Source organism: Microtus oregoni, unplaced genomic scaffold (genome assembly GCF_018167655.1).
Source record: "Microtus oregoni isolate MIOR12 unplaced genomic scaffold, Mior012 000077F_ref0000221, whole genome shotgun sequence".
Taxonomy (NCBI): Eukaryota; Metazoa; Chordata; class Mammalia; order Rodentia; family Cricetidae; genus Microtus; species Microtus oregoni.
The window spans coordinates 4,254,401-4,261,597 of NW_024544029.1; the positions used below are offsets into that span (position 1 = coordinate 4,254,401).

The window sequence follows — 7,197 nt, forward strand, 5'->3', positions numbered from 1 at the left end:
TTGCGGGGTTGGTGAAGATCTTCTCCCAGTCAGTAGGTTGCTTTTTTGTCTTAGTGACAGTGTCCTTTGCTTTACAGAAGCTTCTCAGTTTCAGTAGATCCCATTTATTCAATGTTGCTCTTAATGTCTGTGCTGCTGGGGTTATACATAGGAAGCGATCTCCTGTGCCCATATGTTGTAGGGCACTTCCCACTTTCTCTTCTATCAGGTTCAGTGTGTACAGATTGATATTGAGGTCTTTAATCCATTTGGACTTGAGTTTTGTGCATGGCGATAGATACGGATCTATTTTCATTCTTCTACAGGTTGACATCCAGTTGTGCCAGCACCATTTGTTGAAGATGCTTTCTTTCTTCCATTGTATACTTTTAGCTCCTTTATCAAAAATCAGGTGTTCATAGGTTTGTGGGTTAAAAACTGGGTCTTCTATTCGATTCCATTGGTCGACTTCTCTGTTTTTATGCCAATACCAAGCTGTTTTCATTACTGTAGCTCTGTAATAGAGTTTGAAGTAAGGGATGGTAATGCCTCCAGAAGTTTCTTTATTGTATAAGATTGTTTTGGCTATCCTGGGTTTTTTCCCCATATAAAGTTGATTATTGTCCTCTCAAGATATGTGAAGAATTTTGATGGGACCTTGATGGGGATTGCATTGAATCTATAGATTGCTTTTGGTAGAATTGCTATTTTTACTATGTTGATCCTCCCAATCCAAGAGCAAGGGAGATCCTTCCATTTTCTGGTATCCTCTTCAATTTCTTTCTTCAATGCCTTAAAGTTCTTGTCAAATAGATCTTTCACTTTCTTGGTTAGAGTTACCCCAAGATATTTTATGCTGTTTGTGGCTATCGTGAAAGGTGATGCATTAACTTTATTTTGTGACTCTTTATACTCCTTTTTTTTTTCTCTCTCCCAAGCCTCCGTACATTTATCCAACATTGTGACCCATTTAGAGGTCTTTTATATCTGAATCAGTCCTATTGTGAATCTGTAATTTTCTACTGTCTTGAAGAGCTTTTAAAATGCTAAGCAGCTTGGTTGCAGCTGCTCTGGATGTTGGCTCCACCACTCTCTACTTTCAAAATGGTAGATGTACCATTTCTGCTAGCTTTGGGGCCACCAGGCAGGAGCCGTGTTCAGCAGTCAAACCCCGAGAATGAGCATGCAGCACATAAACACTTCTGAGTTACAGCTAAATGATGATAATGGACTAAACCTCCGAAAATGTAAATCACCATATTAAATGTTTTTCTTTATAAAAGATGCTGTGGTAATGGTGTCTCTTCACAACAATTGAAACCCTAACTAGTACAATCAGAACACTAGTCTAATAAAGTAAAATGATACTTCAGCCATACTGCAACACTTTCCACCTGAACACTGCCAACACCTCCATTGAAAGATGACTTAAGTGCTCACTTCGGCAGCACATATACTAAAATTGGAATGATACAGAGAATATTAGCATGGTCCCTGTGCAAGGATGACACATAAATTTGTAAAGCAGTCCATATTTTTTTTAACATATAAAGGCAGACCTAGCAGAATTATACCTGACTTCTCATTGGAAACAATGAAAGTCAGAAGGTCCTGGTCAAGCATTATACAGACACTAAGAGACCATGAATGCCAGCCCGGACTACTATACCCAGCAAAACTTTAAATCACCATAGACAGACAAAACAAGATATTCCATGACAGAACCAGATTTAACCAATACCTAGCCACAAACCCAACTCTACACAAAGTACTAGAAGGAAAACTCCAACCCAAGGAAGTTGGCTACACCAGCAAAAACACAGACAATTGATAGTCTCATAGCAGCAAATCCCAAAGAAGGGAAAAACGCACAAATTAACACCGCCAACAATGAAAACTAAATTAACAGGAGATAGCAGCCACTCGTCCTTAATATAAATGGACTCAACTCACCTATAAAAAGGCACAGGCTAACAGATTAGATATGAAAACAGAATCCATCCTTCTTCTGCATACAAGAAACACATCTCAACCTCAAAGACAGACATCATCTCAATCAAATGGACCTAAGAAAAAAGCTGGTGTAGCTATCCTAACATCTAACAAAATAGACTTCAAACTAAAATCAATCAAAAGAGACAAAAAAGGACATTTCATGTTAGCCACAGGATAAATCCATTAAGAGGAAATCTCGACACTGAATATTTATGCCCCAAATACAGGGGAACCCTCATATGTAAAAGAAACACTACTAAATCTTAAATCACACATTGAACCCTGCACACTAATAGTGGGAGACTTCCACACCCCACTCTTACCACTGGACAGTTCTGTCAGACAAAAAATGAACAGAGATAAGGGAACTAACATGTTATGACTCAAATGGACTTAAGAGACATCTATAGAACATTCCATCCAAACAGAAAAGAATATACATTCTTCTCAGCACTTCATGGAACCTTCTCAAAAATTGACCACATACTAAGTAACAAAGCAAACCTCCACAGATACAAAAATATTGGAATAACCCCATGTATCTTATTGGATCACCATGGCTTAAAATTAGAATTTAACAGCAACACTAATTTTAGATGGATCTAATCTACATGGGAAGTAGAAAAAGACAAGATCTTCTGAGTAAATTGGGAGCATGGGGACCATGTGAGAGGATAGAAGAAGAGGAGAAAAGAAGGGATGGGAGCAAAGACAAAATATAGCTCAAGAAAAAACAATTTTTTAAAAAAGAAAGATCACCCAAATAAATAAAAAACACCTTCAAAATCAATTTAACACCAGATATAAAGGTTCTAGTGCATAAACAAAATATCCTTAAAAACCAGGACAACATATATTCTTGAAAAAACAATTCTATAAGTATGGCCTCCAATGAGAGGGATTCGGACAAAATTCCAGACAAAGGATTCAAAATAATGATTATAACATGTTCAAAGGGACATTGGGAGCTCAGTCCAGTGCTCCAGTATGGGTCTCTGTCTCTATCTCCATCCATTGCCAGATGAAGGTTCTATGGTGATATGCAAGATATTCATCAGTATGGCTATAGGATAAGGTCATTTCAGGTTCCCTATCCTCAGCTGCCCCAGGAACTAACTGGGGACATTGCCCTGGACATCTGGGAGCCCCTCTAGGTCCAAGTCTCTTGCCAACCCTAAGATGGCTCCCTTAATTAAGATATGTGCTTCCCTGCTCCCCTATTCAACCTTCCTTTATCCCAATCATCCCGTTTCCCCAAATTCCCCCCATCCTCCCCTTCTCACTTTTCTCTCCCCATCTCCCCTTACTCCCCTCCCATCCCACCCCCAAGATCTCAATTTTTTGTTCGGCAATCTTGTCTACTTCCCATAACCAGGAGGATAGCTATATGTTTTCCATGTTCAAAGATCTCAAAGAGGAAATGGATATATTCCAAGAGATATTTCAAATTCTGAAAGCCACAGCTGCATATGTTGCCCGGAAGTATTAGTCATAATTGAAGACAAAACAAAACTTTTGAGGACAAATTCAGGCTAAGTGGATTCATGACTACCAAGTCAGCACTACAAAGAATTAAGGAGTACTTCAATCTTGAGAGAAGAGTAAATGTATTTAACGATGTTTTTTTTTTTAGCATTTCAAGATGCTACAGGAAAAAGACTGAACAATGCTGTAATAGTTTAAGCAAATGTGAATGAAAAAAAACATTACAAAATCAACAGAATGGCAGGAATTAACATATATCTTTTAATAACAACTGAATATTAGTGGTCTCTATTCCCTAATAAAAATGAACAAACTCACATATTGGATTAGAAATCAAGTAGTCTCCTTTTAGTGCCTCTAAGAAACACAGCCCATCATCAAAGACAGATATCACCTTAGGGTAAAAGAATATGAAAAGATATTCTGAACAAGCAGAACTAAGAGACAGTCAAGAATTGCTGATCTAATATCTGATTTAAAAAAAAAATCAGGGGGCTGGAGAGATGGCTCAGAGGTTAAGAGCATTGCCTGCTCTTCTAAAGGTCCTGAGTTCAATCCCCAGGAACCACATGGTGGCTCACAACCATCTGTAAGGGGTCTGGTGCCCTCTTCTCGCTTGCAGGCATATACACAGACAGAATATTGTATACATAATAAATAAATAAATATTAAAAAAATCAGACTTTGAACAAAAATTCATCAGAATAGAATTAACAGGGTCTTTTAATACTAAGCAATGGAATAATTCATCAAGAGGATGTTACAATTCTAAATGCAGGGCTCACCAAGCACAAATGTACTCACTTTCATAAAAACATGTACTACTAGACATAGTGATATTTTGTTTCTGATCTAACAAATAATGCTTGCCGGAAGATCAAAGTGCAGAGCTTAGCCACTAGTTAGCCACAGAAGCCAGGCAGTGGTGGCACACACCTTTAATCCTAGCATTTAGGAGACAGAGGCAGATGAATCTCTGTGAGTTCAAGGCCGCCCTGTGCTACATGCTATTGAATCTGTGTAAAAGAAACAGAGTTCACACAAAGGTGATCCCAACACTTGAGATCACATGCATCTAATCCAAGCACTAGGGAGGTGGAGATGAGAGCGATATGGCTGGGCGTAGAGAGGAACATAAGGTGGGAGGAGACAGGAGCTCAGGGCATTCAGTCTGAGGATTCATAGGGACAGGATCACATCTAAGGATTCAGTAGAAGTAAGAAGTAGTGACTGGTTGCTCTGCTTCTCTGATCTCAGCATTATTTCCTATATCTAACTCTGGAATTCTTGCCACATCTGGCGTCTAGCTTTAGGGCACAAATTCATGGGGGAAAAGCCATTTATGTGTGGCTTTAAAATCACGGGCATAGTCCAGAACTACATGCAACAAGTGTCACTGCCCCGCTGGCTAGGTTTCCTTTCTTTTCCTCTGGCGGATTTTTCCCTTGGACCCCCTTCTAGGCTGCTGCCAAACTAGGTAGCTGCCTTGAAAACCTCTGGACTTCTGCTGTCCACTGTAGCAGCAATAAGCCTCACATCTTCATTGCTACTGTCAGCAGATTTGGTGAAACAACTTGGAATTCTTAAAGGGGGGAATTAGTTTTTTAAAAAAGAGGTTTTTTTCCCCACATTAAAAATAGGAAACATAATTATGATAGAGGAAGTTAGGTCTTTGTATGATTATCCAAAGCACGATTTAAAATCGGGACGATGAAATCAATTAAGTGAAGAGATAATCAACTTAGCTGGGATTGACATAATGTTAATTATCATCTTGATAATTCTTGGTTTGTATCTGAAAAAGCTGGTTGATATGAGTGCCAAGATTCAGGCCTTAGAAAAAGTTATTAAAATAGATCATAGAAAATTTCAAATCCAGACAGAGGAATTTAAAGAAGCAATTTCAGCATTTCATTGTAAGATTAGAGAGGAACAGCTTAAGGTTTCCAAACAACCAATCTTAATATATCCAGTTACTTTACAGGAACTGGCAAATGACAGATATCTCTAAGGCTAGATAAGTGTTCACTGAACTCCTGTGGAAACGTTAGATTTAAGGATATTCAAGCAAGTGATAGTCTCATACAGCATGCATTCACCTTTTGTGAATTGGATGTTAAAAGCATGGTCAACTTATAACAGAATTATCTCTCAAGACTGGAGAGACTTGGTTACATCAGTCTTGAAGTCTGGTCTACAATTACAGTGGAGGACCTGGTGGAAATATGAGACTAAGACCATTAAAAAATGAAATAGTGCTAGAAGTATGGAATCTCCAAAGACTAACTTCTTGGAGAGGGAGATTATGCTAATATAGAAATGAAATTTCTATATGATTGTAGAGAGTAGATTGGTTGAATCACCTTATTAATAGCTCTTAGACCTGTGACCATTCTCCCTTTACCGGATTTCTTTTAAACAACAAACAGAAGAATTCTAAGGGCTGTTTGATTCCTCCGTTTCCTGAGCATCTAATTGTTCATGTACCAGCTGTTCTAAAGCCTGCCGTTTATTGTCAAAGGCGATTGCTTAACCTATACAGGTTTTTCTGCCAACCATTCTAAAGGCAGGAATGTTGGTGCCTTTGAAATATCAGCAGCTATCTTGCCCTGTTCTTGTACAACCTGAATGGTCAGTGACTGTTCTTTATAATATTTTGTATTAATTTTCCAAGAAACATATGTTAATTGATTCTAATATTGGGACAACATTAAGTATTTCATTGCTATAACAAATCACATACCCACAAAGTTATTGCTATGTTAACCACATATGGTTTTAATATTCTTCTCTGTCCTTTTGGCCCTATATGTTTGACCTCTGCTTTACCCAAGATAAAATTCTGATCCCTAAAAACTGAACATTAACATCCTGAAGAGGCCATTTTAAATGCCAAGATTCTGATGAAACTATTGTTACAGTCACACCTGTGTTACCAGACATTCAATGACAACATCATTTATTCTTATTTTAATCTTGACTTTGTTCATTTATAGAAATTTGCCAAAATACTTGCTTTATGGTTTCTCCTGAATTTTTTATTCTATCTTCTATAGATGTTATGATAGGCATTAGATTCTTTAATTACTCTGGGAAGGAGTTTCCTCTATGATGGCAGAAAACAATTGAACCAGATTTGGAACTGGGGACTGTGAGAGGCCCCTCATGGCAAAGGATTACCTTGAATATTCCTCCTTGACCTACATTCATTAGTCTAGTGCCAGCCTTTGCTACACCTTCCTCATAATCCAGAAGGGAGGGGTGTTCTGAATAGATTATTATTAGAAAAAAAACTGTTTTTAGGAACACCTTTTAAGGTAACGTTGTTTGCCACAATTATAACATTCAACATTTCTATTTTTCCTCAAACCTCTGGAAATCACCTCTCCTATCTATGCATTATCATAGTCATGAGATTCAATATTGATTTTATCTTGGATCCATTCCTCCAAAGTTTCTGGCCTTGCCTTTAATGGCCTAATTATCTATCCTTTTACATAGAGAACTGGCATTTTCAAAAGCCAGAAATTCAATTATTATTTGTCTAGCTTCTAAATTTGGCATCATTTTATTTACTGTTGAAGTCAATCTTTGTAAGAAATCTAAAGGCTTCCTTTGGGCCCTGTATAACTTTAGTAAATGACTCAATTTTCTTTCCTATTTCTCCAATTCTGTCCCAAGCATTCTAAAGTTGCTGTGTAGAATAAATCCAGGATGTGGTCATCATATACAGTTTGC

General features: G+C 37.8%; 1 non-coding gene across 1 annotated transcript; it reads left to right on the forward strand.

The window, feature by feature from the left end:
- Window positions 1-1,411: 1,411 nt before the first annotated feature.
- Window positions 1,412-1,518, forward strand: LOC121441530. Its single transcript, XR_005973470.1, has one exon. It is a non-coding gene; the product is annotated as a U6 spliceosomal RNA (small nuclear RNA).
- Window positions 1,519-7,197: the final 5,679 nt, after the last annotated feature.